The 14,857-nt window shown below is 36.9% G+C and overlaps 1 long non-coding RNA gene across 2 annotated transcripts; it reads left to right on the plus strand.

Moving 5' to 3' along the window:
- Window positions 1-4,117: 4,117 nt before the first annotated feature.
- LOC132013854 (uncharacterized) lies at window positions 4,118-14,040 on the plus strand. Of its 2 annotated transcripts, XR_009403128.1 has the most exons (4): window positions 4,172-4,201; window positions 6,336-6,456; window positions 6,570-6,655; window positions 13,755-14,040. It is a non-coding gene; the product is annotated as an uncharacterized LOC132013854 (long non-coding RNA). The 2 variants fall into 2 exon arrangements; XR_009403127.1 differs by lacking the exon at window positions 6,336-6,456 and having other exon boundaries at window positions 4,118-4,201.
- The last annotated feature ends 817 nt before the right edge of the window (window positions 14,041-14,857 follow it).

Genomic DNA, 14,857 nt, shown 5'->3' on the forward strand with positions numbered 1-14,857 from the left:
GGCTCAGAGTCCACAGAACAGATGGTAACTTCATAATTTAACTCCTATCTATGGAATAGCAGGTGTTCATTAACTTAACTTTCCCAGATACCATGTTTGCATTTTGACAGCAGTCCTCTGAAGGCACAATAGCCAAGCTATTAGCTCACACACTTCCCACAGAGCATGATTCATCTGAGTCCACCACAAACCTGAATCAGAACCTCTAGGGGCGGATTCTGGTTTGGGTTTTTTGTTTTGTTTTGTTTTTAACAAGTGTGTTGAGATTTAATTCACTACTGCTCTATTCACCATTTCTAAGTATACAATTCAGTGGTGTTGATTCTCAGAATTGTGCCATGATCACAGTAGTCTTTCATCATCCCCAGAAGAAATCCCCTATCCATTGGTAGTCCCTCCACATGTTCTCTTCCTTTCAGGGCAGCAACCACTGATCTCTTTTTGCCTCTATAAAGGTATCTAGTTCTCAACATTTCATGCAAGTGGGTATGTATAATACATGACTCTTTGTAACTAGCCTCTTTCACTTAATACAAGGCTTTAAAGATTTAACCATGTTATCTCATGTATTAATACTTTATTCCTTTTTATTGCTAAATAATATTCCTTATATGACTCTACACTACCTTTCATTTATCCATTACTCAGTAGATGAACATTTAGGGTTAGCAGTCTCTTCTTTTTCTAGATTCTTGAGGTGGAGAGTTAAGTTACTGACTTGAGAACTTAATTCTTTTTTAATATAGGCATCTGCAGCTACAGATGTGCTCTAAGTAATGTTTTAACTGCATCTAATAAATTTTGGTACGAGTTTTCATTCATCACGAAGTAGTTTTTAATTGCCATTATGACTTCTTCTTTGACCCATTGATTATTTAGGAATGTGTTGTTCAAATTCCATACACTTGCAAATTTTCCAAATTTCCTTCTGTTACTGTTTCTAATTTCATTCCATTGTGGTTGGAAAACATTTTTTGGATGATTTCGATGGCTTAAGGTCTGAAGGGAAATGAACATGATTTTCCTGGCAATGTAACACCTACAAATAATAATTTTTAAATGAACAAAATGTATTGAAATGTTTGACAAAGGTAAATAAATATGATGGGCTTATTCATGAGGCAAAAGGATCTTTTACTGCAATTGTTACACAAAGGAAATACAAAGAGACCCAAACCAGAATTTGTGCTTTCTTTCTGTCAAAACTGCAGGTTTTTGTGCCCAGATAGCAGAGGTTCTTTTATTACTAAAATATTCTGCTATCCTCTGTGTTTTCAACATATCCTTGCATCATTTTTATAAAATTTCCTACTAATTACTGTAATTTATTTTTTAAATATATTTCCTAGAGTTATTTCTTGCTTTCAAATCCTTGTTACTTATGGTCAAACCTTGACTCCTCTAAAAATCCTTATGGATTTTGCTACTATCTAATTCAGACCCCAAATTCAAATTAAAACAAAAAGCACAGTTTCTTCTTTTTTTTTTTAGCACAAAATGTCTTTGATTTTCCTAAATGACTATTAGTAGAACAAACCATTCATTATCTTCATTTTATAAAAACAACACAAAAGAATAATTAGGTTTGCCCCATCTCTCCAAATTTTACTTATCTCAACACTATTGTGAGACTTTTTTATTTATGAAATTTAGGATCAAAAATAATTTGAAAAATTAAGAATTCAGCCTTCCTAGTTTAACTCTAAGTAAACTGTGGTAAAGCATGTTTCAATGATTGCGTACTATTCAGACATAAAAAACTCATACTCATATTCAAGACTCATGAAGTATTGTGTATAAAAAGATTTGTCTTCCAGTAAATTACTCTTCTCAGTAAAAGCCAACCATAATCCTAATACTAAAAAAAAAAAAAAAAAAAAAAAAACCACTAAACTAAAGGTCTAAAAGTTTTGTTAATGTTCTCAGTTTTTATAACATCCTTATTCTCCAAAAAGTCATTGAGAACAAACTAATTGCATGCTGTAACTCAGCAAAGAGTCTCACTCTCCTCTGTTCACATAGCTATGATATGATATGTTATGATAAATTAGCCAGTGCTATTTGGTCCTATCATCCATACATACCAACTGCCCTCCCAAGAAACCATCTAATTATTTTCTACATGATTTTTGAGCAAAAGATTGGGTATTTTGAAAACAACATGGGAGAACACGCTTGCTGGAGATGACGTAGCAAGGGATTGATCCTTGCATAAATTCCTCTGGGCAAAAACATGATCTTTTCTCCAACTCTAAAAATGATGAAGATGACACTATTCGAAGCCATAAGGTGAAATTCTCAGAGAATCTCCAGGAGTAAAGAGTTTACAGATTTTAAGACCTAGTAAACTGCTAGCTCTAAATTTTCAGAACAAGGGATTACTACCAGAGGGAAACTACTTCTGCCCAAGACCACTGAAATAAGATGCCCCCTGCTGAATGGTGGAAGCCATTAACTACAATGCACTTCTTTGCATTTTTTTCTTTTTGTCTTTTTAACCATTTCTCTCCATTCTGCTGGTTTAAATTCTAAGCTCTTATTTAACAACTCTGCTCTGTAATCACGTACTGCTAACACCATACATAATTGATAATCTCATATTACATATTAACATTAACATATTTGTTAATCACAAATACATATTAACATTAACATATTTTGATAATCACAAAATATAGGATTAAGGCATAAGCACCATAGCACCATGGTTCAATAGGTCAAGATTACCTAAAGGCTTTCTCTATCCTTCAGTGTAGGCTGATTATTTGAGTTTTCTATATCTGAGTTTCTTTCCACTTGCTCTGTCAATTACTGATAGAAAAGTATTGACATTTCTAATTACAGTTGTTTATTTATCTACTTCTCCCTTCAAATTTTTTCCTCGTGTATATAGATGCTTTTGTTTTAGGTACAAGTGAACTTAAGATTATTCTGTCTTCTTGGTAAAGTGTCATTATAAAATGTCTTTTATCCCTGGTAATATTTATATTTACTGTTCTAAAGTTGGCTATATCTGATATTAATATTGTCACTTCTACTTTCTTATAAATAGTATTCGTAGGGCATACCTTTTCTCACCTTTTTATTTTTAGTCAATGTCTTTATATTTAAAGTATGTCTTATAGATACCATTTATCTGGGTTGTGTTTATTATCCAATCTGACAGTCTTCCTTTTACTTGAGGTATTTAGCCAATTTACATTTTAATGTGATTATCATTTTTTTGAGTATAAATCTATCTGGGATAACTAATTTGATATGTCAACTTTGGTTAGGCCATGATGGCCAGATATCTGGTCTAGAAATCAGTCTAGTATATGTACTGTACATGAATCTAGATGTCTCTGTGAAGGTATTTTTTAAATGAGATCAGCATTTAAATCTGTACATTTTGAGTAAAGCAGAAATCTCTCTATAATGTGAATAGGCCTCACCCAATCAATTGAAGGGGTAGGAGAAAAAACCTGAAGTCTCCTGAAGAAGAGGGAATTCTGCCCCCAAACTGCCTTTGGACTCAAGCTACATTAGCAACTCTGAGTCTTTAGACTGCCAGCCTGCTCTGCACCTTTTGGACTTATCAGCCCCCATAATCACGTGAGTCAGTTCCTTAAAATGAAGCATCTTTCTCCTCTATTTGTTCCATGTCTTCTTTGTGTCTTCTTTACTCTTTTATTTTTTTAATTTTTAAAATTAGTTGCATATTTTTTATTATACTGTTGGGTCCGTGGTCAAAGGAGGAAGACTGATACAAAGCGAAGGTCAAGCAAAGCTTTATTTTGCACCTAGCACTGAGAATCAAACTGACCGGCCAGGGCCGTCTCTTGCAAAGAGGTGACCCCTCCCTGGTTTACAGACTAACTTTTATAGAGCAAAGGCCATATGGTTGGACCTGGCCACACACAGGTGGCCAATGAGATTTAACACACAGAGAAAGCTGCACAGTCATGCTAGGTGGCCAACTGAATTACAATTCACCCCATAGTAGTTATTTTAACTAGCCTATCACCTTGGTGAGAATTGGCACCCAAAAGGTGGGGCCCACACTCCTTGTTAGCTAGGGAGACAGTATTCGAGCTTTACTGATTGGACGGACGTCTCTACCTGACCCGACTTATCCCCGCATTCGGGCTGTTATCTCCACCTGACCTGACCTGTATTTGGGCTTTGTTACCTGGGACTGGTTTCCTGGACTTGCTTTTAAGTAAGTTCCCCTGGGGGTGGGGCACGGTCATTTTAAGTTTTACTGCATAAACAACAAAATGGCTGTTCAGCCGAGGTGGGGCCACGCTGGCTAAATAGGCCCTTACAATACCACTTTATTACAGTTACTACTTATTCATTCTACCTCTTTATTTTTTTCTCTTTCAATATCTAGATTGGTCTTTTTATTTCTTTTACTATTTTAAAGGGTTAATTTCATTGTCTTCTGACATAAATTTTTTTCTCTTTTAATGTCTAGATAGGTCTTTTTATTTCTTTTATTATTTTAAAGGGTTAATTTCATTGTCTTCTGACATAAAATTTTTTGTGAGAAGTCTGCAGTTCTTTGTATTCTGTAGCTTTTAAACTTTTCTCTTTTTTTCTCTGGCTGGTTTTAAGATGTTCTCTTTATTATTCATTTTCAACAATGTGATTGCAGTGCACATTTTTGTGATTATTCTTTGCTTATCCTATTTGAGGCTCATTGAAATGCTTTGAATTGTGTTATAGTTTCCATCAAATTTGGAAAGGTTTGAACAATTATGTTTTCAAATATGTTTTTCCAGCCCTTTAGACTTCTTGATATTTTCCTATGGCTCATTGAAGCAGTATTTTTAAATTTTTACATCTTTATTGCCTGCATTCACTTTTGATACATTATATTGTTATATCTTCAAGTATGTTGTCTTTGCTGCTATAGGCTCTAAATGTGTGATTAAGCCGTCTAAATATTTTCATTTTAGATAGAGCATTTTTTATCATAGGAGTTATAGTTAAATCTTCTATATATATTTCATATCTCCTCTCATCATGTTGTTTTTTCCTTTAAATTCTCAAGTGCATAGAGTATATTTATAATGGCTTCTTGGAAGTCTTTGCTAATTTCATCATCTGTCACTTAAATACCATTTATATTGAAAATTTTTTTTATTGATCATATTTCCTTAGGTCTTTGCATATCCAGAAATTTTTATTTGTATGGTAGACACTATTTTTTTACATTTTTGAATGCTTGATAAAATTATATTTCCTTAAAAAGTGTTGGGCTTTGTTCTAGCAGGCAATTAAGTTATTTAAATATACTTTTGCTCTTTTGAGGCTTGTTATTAATCACATTTTAGAATGGCACCAGAGTAATCTTTCTCTAGAACTGGTTTAGCCCATGACTAAGGCATGACCATCTGGAGTCTTTACTGAATTCCCTATATATCCAGTCAAGTTTCTCTATTACACATAGTAGAAACTTAATTTTCAATCATACATAAACTCTGAAAATAGAATAACTCACATTTCCTCAGTAATTATTCCTTTCTTAGGATTTTTTCACTTGGTTTCATGGCCTATGCATATTCAAAATGTTATCAGTCCAAAGATTTAATAGGATGTCTGTGTATATTTCTTGAGATTTTTTTCTGCATAGTGATCCTCTATAGCACACATCCCTTAAAAATGTAGCTGCCTCAAAGTCTTTGAATTCCTATTTTGTCTCTTCAACTCAGCAAGACTATTGATATACTCTTTGTGTTACTGGCTAATAATTTCTTCCAAGAAAAAATCTGGGAGAATAAAGTGATAAGGTTAATCTCCCCCTCCCCCTTTCCTGAGATCAAAGACTTGAACTGGCATTTGTTTCATGTTTGAAAAGAGTTTCACTTATAGTGCCCCATTTCTTAGTCCTTTATGATAGTAAGATAAGTACAGACCCTTATACTCCAGGATAACCAGAAGTAAAATTCCAAATAACTTTTAAAACAAGATTTATATACCCACGTATGTATTTCAGGGCTTCAGATTTCCTCCTCATCTCAAGGAAGACAGCAATAAAATATTTTCTGAGTCAGCACAAATCTGACTCGCAATTTAGTTTGATATATGATACTTTAAGTTTGAATCTAAACACCATATGTGTTAATTCTACAATGGTTTAGGAAAAAAAAATCTTTCACATCTTTCAATATCCACCTGGCTCAGCTGTTTTACATGCTAATTTTTACTCCTTTGAAGGATTTTAATACCAAATCAAAAAGAGTGGTAGGGAGTGGCTTTCTCCACACACATCAATTCTGAACAATTTCAGCTTCTCTAAAATTACATGGAACCTAGGATCACTAAAGAAATCCTTTATTTCACTGCAGGTGACACCTCTCTGGTTTTATGTTAAGTTTTCTTTGCTCAGTAATTTCTTTTTGCAAAATCAAAGAAGGGCCACTATCAAATCAATACAGCAAAATATTCAAGAACCAAGATGGATGTAAGGTAATGTAATCTTTTTACATTCAGTACAGCTGCTTAAAAATGCTGAGTGATGTGGCATTTCATGCTCTGTGAGTCTAACTCATAGTGCTTTTTATATCCCACCAATCTGCCAGCCTGCCATGAACCTGACTCTCCCCCAGAATTTGACTGTTCTTCACTAGAACAAGAAAGGAGATATCTAGAAATACAGAATTGTCAGGTAAGTCCACTATGCATACCTTCAGAAGGTAAACAGCCAGGGTAAATGTCTTGGACAGAATTCTCAAGAGAGGACAAAAATCCAGAAAGAAAGAAAAAGAAATGGCACTATTAGCAAATCGTAACACTGAAGTCAGTAGGAATATCAGAAAGGATATGAAGAACTAAAGAGAGGACATAAAAGGAAACTATACATTTATATATTTAGAATGTGTTAACAGATGAGAAAATTCGATATTAAAAGCTGTCAATTTTTACCATTATTAATTTATAAATTCCATTCATTCATAACTTGAATCCAAACAATGTTTTCATTAACTTGAAACCAGGATTTTAAATTGTATGTGGCATAATAATTGCTTAAGGATATCCAAGATAAATCTTTTTTTTAAAGAATTTATTTGATTATTTGAGAAAGAGAGAGAGAGAGAGAGAGAAGAGAGTGACAGAAGGAGAGGGAGAAGCAGGCTCCCCACTGAGCAAGGAGACCAATGAGGGACTCAGTCCCAGGTTCCTGGGCCCATGACCTGAACTGAAAGCTGACACTTAACCAACTGAGCCACCCAGTTGTTCCATTCAAGATAAATCTAAAGTAAATGTGCAAAGGCAAGAGATCTCCCCTAACAGATAATAATATTTATTATAATTATATAAGAATTATAATTATGTGACATTAATATGGGAGTAAACAAATAGATCAATCTATTTTTATTCTATAGAAAAGGCAAGGGAAAGGTGTGTCTATACCACTTGATGTATAATAGTACTGGTGTTACCTATCAGGGGGGCTTTCCATCTTTTGATGATTTTTATATTAAATACCTTTAGAACACTCGACTTTCTGTAAAGAATAAAATAATAGATCCTTATAATACACCACACAAAAATAAATGCTAAATGAGGGCCATGCAGGTCAGTTTCCCCAGGAAACAACTCTTAAATTTGTGTGCAAAAGGTTGAATGGGGAGGGCTCATGGGAGTGAGAGAAATAGAATCAGACAGAGAAGCTAAACTTTAACTCACTTTGGCTAATGGCATAGGGGCTCTGGACCTATGAAGGCTCTTCAGAGACATCCTGAACTACAAAACAGACTGCCCCTGTTGGGGGCAGGATGAGGAGGAACATTTGGGGGAGCAGCACCTTTTGATTGAGGACAATTCCTATGGAGGAATCCAGCTATGAAATCTCATCAGAACCAAGAGATCTTATGGGCACAGGCCTACTGCTCTACCTCCTTTGCTATAAAGTTAGTCTCTTCATTTGAGGCAACTGTATGCAGAATCCTTATGGTTGAAATAGTATATAAGTCTTTAGATAATGGTGCATGAGGTCCTATCAGCAGGAAAGGTAAAACAAGTCAATTCCCTTTAAGATGAATTACTACCCCTTCAGGGTGGAAAAGATCAGATATAATTAACCCGTTACCAAAGCTAGTTGGTTTCCTAGAAAGATGGAACTCATCATACTGAAAACTCATCTTTTGTTGATTTCCACTGTTGACAGGTTGGACACTTGACAGCAGCAATAGTTAAATCAGCCTGAGTGAGAGAGAGTCCATATTTTGGGTACTATGTATATTATCTATCCCTTCATAATGGTAATTCCAGTTTTTTATCCATTGTGCTTGTTCTAAGGTATGCCCTAACAAAAAAGTGGTTAATGTCAACTGACTATATTACTCTGTCTACTTGGTTGTTTAGTGACTATTACATGAGGGATATGGTCTGGTGGTAATAACCATATGATATAAATATCATAACACTCCCATTCATTATAATTGTTTCTATCTTTCTTCTGAAGCTTGAGCCCTTGACCTATAGTTATTTTAGGATCATAAAATCTCCTTTGCTATCAAGGAGCCCAGTTTTACCATCAGCCATGGTCAAAAGAGGACACTGCCAGTGGGCTTCTCAGTATTACTTTGGTCCCTCCTCTAAGTGCATTCTTTATTGCTTTAATAAACAGAGTGTACTTTGGACCCTACTATAGAATGTAGTTGCCAATAGGTTTCCCAGGCACATGTGTTGTTTTTCCAGCCTTGTATAGTACATTCTCCTTAACATGTTCATTTCTCTTTCTTTTTGTCTTGTCTCCCTCTCTCTGCAATGTTTCTGGCATTTCTGTTTCACCTGATGTAGTACTTCACTTTTTCCAAGTTTTTAAGAGTCTTCTCGTTATCTAAAACTGTGCTCCCCTCTTGGTGGGTCCTGAGCCAAAAGACACAACCAAGCCAAAGAATAGGAAAAGGATGAACTTTACTTGCAACAAGTAAAGGAGAACACCAGGGATCTTTCCCAAAGCGTCTCCCTGAAGGACAAAATCGGGAAGTTTTAAGCTAGGGGTTCATGCATATTCATAAGGGAGCTGGTGCAGTGGGGAATATAGCACAGAATCAATCGGGCAAAGGTCATTTTAAGGCAGCTGAGTCCCAGTCAAAGTCAGGAGGGCTGGCAGGGTCAGCATCATCGATTCTCTGGCACCTGTTGGTACAGTATCAGAATTCTCAAAGGCGTTTAGATCCTGCAGAGATAACTCCTGAATATCCACCATGTCAATCTTCAGTTTTGAATATGATTAGGTATCTCCTGGCCTGATAGCAGCTCTTTGTTATAACATTCGTCACAAGATGGCAGGGTGGAGGGGGAGGCAAAATGACTTTTCTTATGTTGAGAAAGCTATGTCCTCATTTTTCTGGGGACCCTTCTTTCTACTTGTAATCTAAACAGCCTGTTAGCACTGACTCCCGAGGCTCTTGTCAGAGTGTTATTTTTATCAGGAATAACTGTCCCATATCACTAAAGGCTCCCTTATCCAACTCTGTACTCCATCTCCTCTCATCTAGAACTCTCAGGATGTTATAGTCCAAGACATACTCTCTCAACTCTTGTTAAAATATATTGGGTAGGTCCTGTAGTTTGTCTGAGGTATAGTCCTATTCTCACCTTAGCAGTTGCAGTTACTTCCCTGGCTAGGTCCAGCTTGGACTTCACCCTAGCAACTGCTGATGTTCAAAGGGTGGCGAGCCAGGGAGATCTTGAGAAGAACAACTGTTGTCACCAGCCAAGAGGCCTCTGCATCATCTTAATATAAACAAGGAGCTCTAGACTCTCAGCAAGGAGTGGGCCACTTATTCTTGCTTAAAACATTTAGGAGAATCTGGGGATTCAAGATTTTTTGAGTGCCTTAACTCAAATCTTAGACTCCCACTCCTTCATTGCTGCCCTGAACTTAGTGTTCTGAACTTCCCAGGGCTGAAAATTCAGTTTTCTTTAGAGCGTCATGATCATTAAGGCAGGGGCTTGGGTGCCTGGGTGGCTCGGTTGGTTAGCATCTGCCTTCAACTCAAGTCATGACCCCAAGGTTCTAGGATCGGGTCCCATATTGGTCTCCCTGCTCAGCAGGGAACCTGCTTCTCTCTCTGCCTGCTGCTACTCTCTCTCTCTGACAAATAAATAAATAAAATCTTTAAAAATAAAAAAACAAAAACAGGGGCTTTATCTTCAGCTTTTTTCTGTCTTCCAGCTGCAAAACCTCAGAATCTCTTTATATATGACCCAGGACATCCTCTGGCTATCACAAAGCCTTCACTGGTGATTAAAGGTCTTCAGCTTTTCTTTGTCTTTTTCTAATTTATCAATAGCCCCAAGCACCAGCCATCTGTTGTGATTTTTTTTTAATGTTTCTTAAGTAGAGCCTGGGGGACTGTGAGATGATGAGACAGGTCAACAAATGACCACAAAGAAAAATGAAATAGAGAAGTTTATCATTCACAGATCCTAGAGGAGGTACTGGGCACAGAGGAGGTCAAGGCAGGGTGCAGGCAGAAAGAACATGGTGTCAAGGTCTGGGCACATGACTCTTTTAAGGTCTGCTAGTGGAGTGCTTTTGGGTTTCTGGACTAAAAGTGGATTAGCAATTCAAACCAAAACCAGCAGGAGTTTAGGAGTAGAAGTAGGAAGGCCTTAGGTGGTAGTGCTGTGCAGCACACACGTGGGTGGGGGGGATGCTTACCACAGGAATAGTTGACAGGTGTCATATCACAAATTTACATTTATCTGTGACTCTGTGGGCTATTAGCTTGGGCTTGAGCTCACAGCAGAAGCTGGTGTCAGTTCAAGTTCAAGGCCTCTGTAGGCTGCTTGACCAACACAGAATAGAAGCCAGGGCAGCAGTATTATGGGAGTAGTTTAACTCAACACCATTCAAGTCCCAAATCCTTATAATTTCTTACTACTTCTAAACCTCTCAATCACTTGAGATGTTGTACCCACCACTGTATTTTCTTCCAGCCTCAGTACCCCCTCCCCCCAGTGAAAGTTTTAGAAGTCACTGGGCTACTGCTTGGCAATGTTTATCATTATTTCATCTATGGTGTTAAAAAAAAAGTCATCATTACTAGCCAGGTGATGGAAGATTCAGCTCCAAAATCCGTTTTTAAATCTGTTTTCCAGGATCACTTCTTGTGCCCATTATTACAAGTCAGGTTTTCTAGAACACAGACTCTGAGATGTAGATTAGCATGGTTTATGGGTGATTAATTTGCATAAAGGAGGGAAGGAAGCAAACTTGGGCAGGAGAGAAGTTAAATTGTGATTCATTGCCACAGGACTCATCAGTCTCACAGAGAGCTTGGAAGTAGAACTGGCCCTTTAGAGAAATCCCAGACTGAGGCCAGGAGCCAGACTTTTGTCCTTCCACACAAACTCAGTAATTGAATACAAGGCTATCTCTGAAGAGGTAGCAGAATCTTGAGCAAAACAGGTTTTTGTTAATTTGAGGGACAGATTATGCTATGTGCTATTGGAAGACAGTACTGGAAATAGACTCTGGGCTCTGTACCACAACATGTGCTATAGCTCTAAATGTATAAAACAAACCTTGAATGATAAATGATAGACAGGTGGATAGATGGATGGATGGATAAATTGATAGATATGAATATCTTTGTGACATAGGAGTATTCAAAAAAATTCTTAAGACATTGAAACTTCCAATTATTAAAAAAAGATAAGTAACCAGGCAATATTAAAATTTAAAACCTGGACACAGTTCAGGACAGTGTAGGCAAAGATAAATAACAAGGAACAGACTTGGAGAAGATACATGCCAAGTGTATTATCAAGACTTCATATCCAGAATATATAAGAAATTGATATGAATCATTCAGAAGACAAACAGCATGAAGGTAAAAACAGGCAAAGTATATGAAAACTAATTTTTAAAGCAGTGAAATGATCAAGAAATAAGTGAAAAAATGCTTATCTTCACTAGTATAGAGAGAAATCAAATTAAAGAAATAACCCCCCATTTTGCAATATTCAAGGCTCCAAAGTTCAAAAGACAATGCCTAGTGTGGACAAAGTTGTAAGGGAATGGCTTCGTGTGCTATGTGTGTTAGTCTGTATGTTTTGGGGAAAATGTAAACGGGCACTTTGAGGAATAATTTATCAATGTACATAACATTGAAAGTGTGCATGACAAAAATGGTAGCCATTCCATTTCTGAGCCCAGGGAAACCTGCACATGGACACCAGGAGAAGTGAATGGAGAATTTTCATAGCAATATTCTCAACAATAGAAACAAATAATGAGACATAGCCAAATGGTCATCAATAAAAGACTATATAGATGAAATGGGATTAAGTTACCTGATGGAATGCTCTACAGGAGTTCATGTCTACAAACCAGGTTCACACATATCAACAGTGCTATCTTAACAACATGTCAAATCAGAAGAAAATCCCAGAACTCTGTGTGCTCCAAATGAGCCCCCACCCCAGCCTTTCACTTCTAAGCAACTCTAAACCTCACTGCCCTATTTCCCTTGATGTCCTCAGGGCTCCTCTCATTCTGCCCAGACTGCCTCAGCCTATCCCTCTGCATTCTCCCTTCCTATTTTTTTGTCCATAATATTCTCACTGTCCAACATATTTTACCTCTTTATTTATTTGTCCTTTCCCAATTGACACATAAACTTCACTTAGGTAGGTTACTTTCTTATCATTTTGTTAATCTCTAGCACTAACATCTAGAATAGTGCCCAGAACATCGAACACAAAATACATATTCCTTGAGTGACAACGTAATGCAAAATGTAAAAAGGGGGTGGTAAAAGTGAATGAAAAATATATACACCTCCTGTAAAACTTTAAATACTTTCAAAACAGTACTCCATAAAAACGGTTAAAAGACTTTAAAATGGGCTGGAAAAGCATATTATAAATTCCCAAAAGTGATTATCTTTGAGAAGAAAGTGATTCTAAGGGGTCTGAGGAAGGAAAACAGGATTTCAGCTTTATTTCTAATGGGTGTATTTTTACTTAAAAAAGTCCAAAGCAAATATGGCAAATTTAACTTTAAGATTCTGTGTTACTTCCCTGTATATTTAAATTAGAACAAAAGGAACCTACATGAAAAGGTGACAATCTGCAATGTCACCATCATTATACGTTTGATTTTAATATTACAAATTTCAGAAGCCACAGGTGGTATATAACATTTCATCAAGGCAGAACATCCAACTGACATCAGCCTTACAACCAGGTGTCTGATACTTTGAAGGATTCTGTTTAAACTAATAGGCACATAAGAGACTCTTAATCTCACAGAACAAACTGAGGGTTGCTGGGGGGAGGGGGAGTGTGGAGAGGGTGGTTGGGTTATGGGCATTGGGGAGGGTACGTGATATGGTGAGTTCTGTGAAGTATATAAGCCTGACGATTCACAGACCTGTACTCCTGGGGCAAATAATACATTATATGTCATCAAAACTAATTAATAAAAAATAAAATTTTAAGCAATATTCTTTAATTCAGTCAACTATAAAATAAAAAGTAAGCTTGGTGTCTACCAGAGACACCCTTGATCACCTGTCTTTGTGGGCAGGCTGAGGATTAGGAAGTGGCCACACTAAATGCTGGGCAGGTTTCTCAACAATATTCGGGTTGGAGAGTGTTGGAGAGGGAGTAGGGTGGGGCAGGGCTCAGCTGAGGGAGGCCTACAGTGCTTGTGGGAGTTCCAGACTGCTTTAGAGCTATCCCATTGACTTTGAAATGCTCCTCAACATTTCCCACCAAACCTTGCTTCTCAACTCTTTCAGGGTGCACAGCTGTGATGATGCTATGTGCCATGCCTTGGTTTGCTTCCTCTGACAGAGAGTCGAAGTCCAGTCTGAAATACAATCAGCTCTCTGCAGCTAACTCTCCATAAAATGAATCTACCCAGAACTCTGTGGCCCTTTGGACTGGCCCCATCTCAGGAACAATTCATATCATTCATCACCATAGCAGGCGGATGTGGTGGCTTAAGGATTCAACAACTATTCCTCACAAAGGACTCCTTTAAATAACTTTCTGCATGTGGACCTTGCATGTGTGAAATTTATGCCCATCAAATATACATTTCAAGAAAAAATCATTTTGTAATTTTTGTTGACCAAAGGATAAGATAGAAATATATAAAAGTATATGAGATGAGGGGCGCCTGGGTGGCCCAGTCAGTTAAGCATCTGCCTTCAGCTCAGGTCATGATCCCAGGGTCCTAGGATTGAGCCTCATATCTGGCTCTCTGCTTGGCAGAAAGCCTGCTTTTCCCTCTCACTCTGTCTTCTGCTCCCCCTGCTTTTGTGCTCTCTCTCTCTCAGTCAAATAAATTAATAAAATATTTTTTAAAAAATCCTTAAAAAAGTACATGAGATGAACCAGAGCTCACAAATGCTTTATTAGCCCAAAGCTCAGAACCCTGATATTTTAGTTAGATTATTAGCTCTAATGGAAACAAATGTATGATTTTCAATACTCTGAACATAGCTCCATCAAGAATCTTACTGACCTATAAAGCTTCATGATCTGGACTCTATTACCAGAGTGTGGCTAAAATTAAATCTGGGAAGGGAAAGTTTATTATATTTTATTTCACTTATTTCCTCCCAGTGTTAAATTTTTAAAGTCATAGAAATCTTAGAAATCATAGAAATTTTCCTTTACTTCTTAGAACATTACAGCTTCTTCACATTATGAAGTCATCTCCAAGGGACTTGGAAAAAATTGTGTGCCTTGAATAGTACATCAAAAGATTTACATAGCTCTGCAGAGGGGATGGAGTGGTGAGAGAATATTATCCAGAGTCCTATCGATCTTGTGTTTTTATTCTTCTGGAGCAAGTGATTAACCTCAGACAGATAGTCCAGCATTATGACTCGAA

This window comes from Mustela nigripes, chromosome 1 (assembly GCF_022355385.1).
Source record: "Mustela nigripes isolate SB6536 chromosome 1, MUSNIG.SB6536, whole genome shotgun sequence".
Classification (NCBI taxonomy): domain Eukaryota; kingdom Metazoa; phylum Chordata; class Mammalia; order Carnivora; family Mustelidae; genus Mustela; species Mustela nigripes.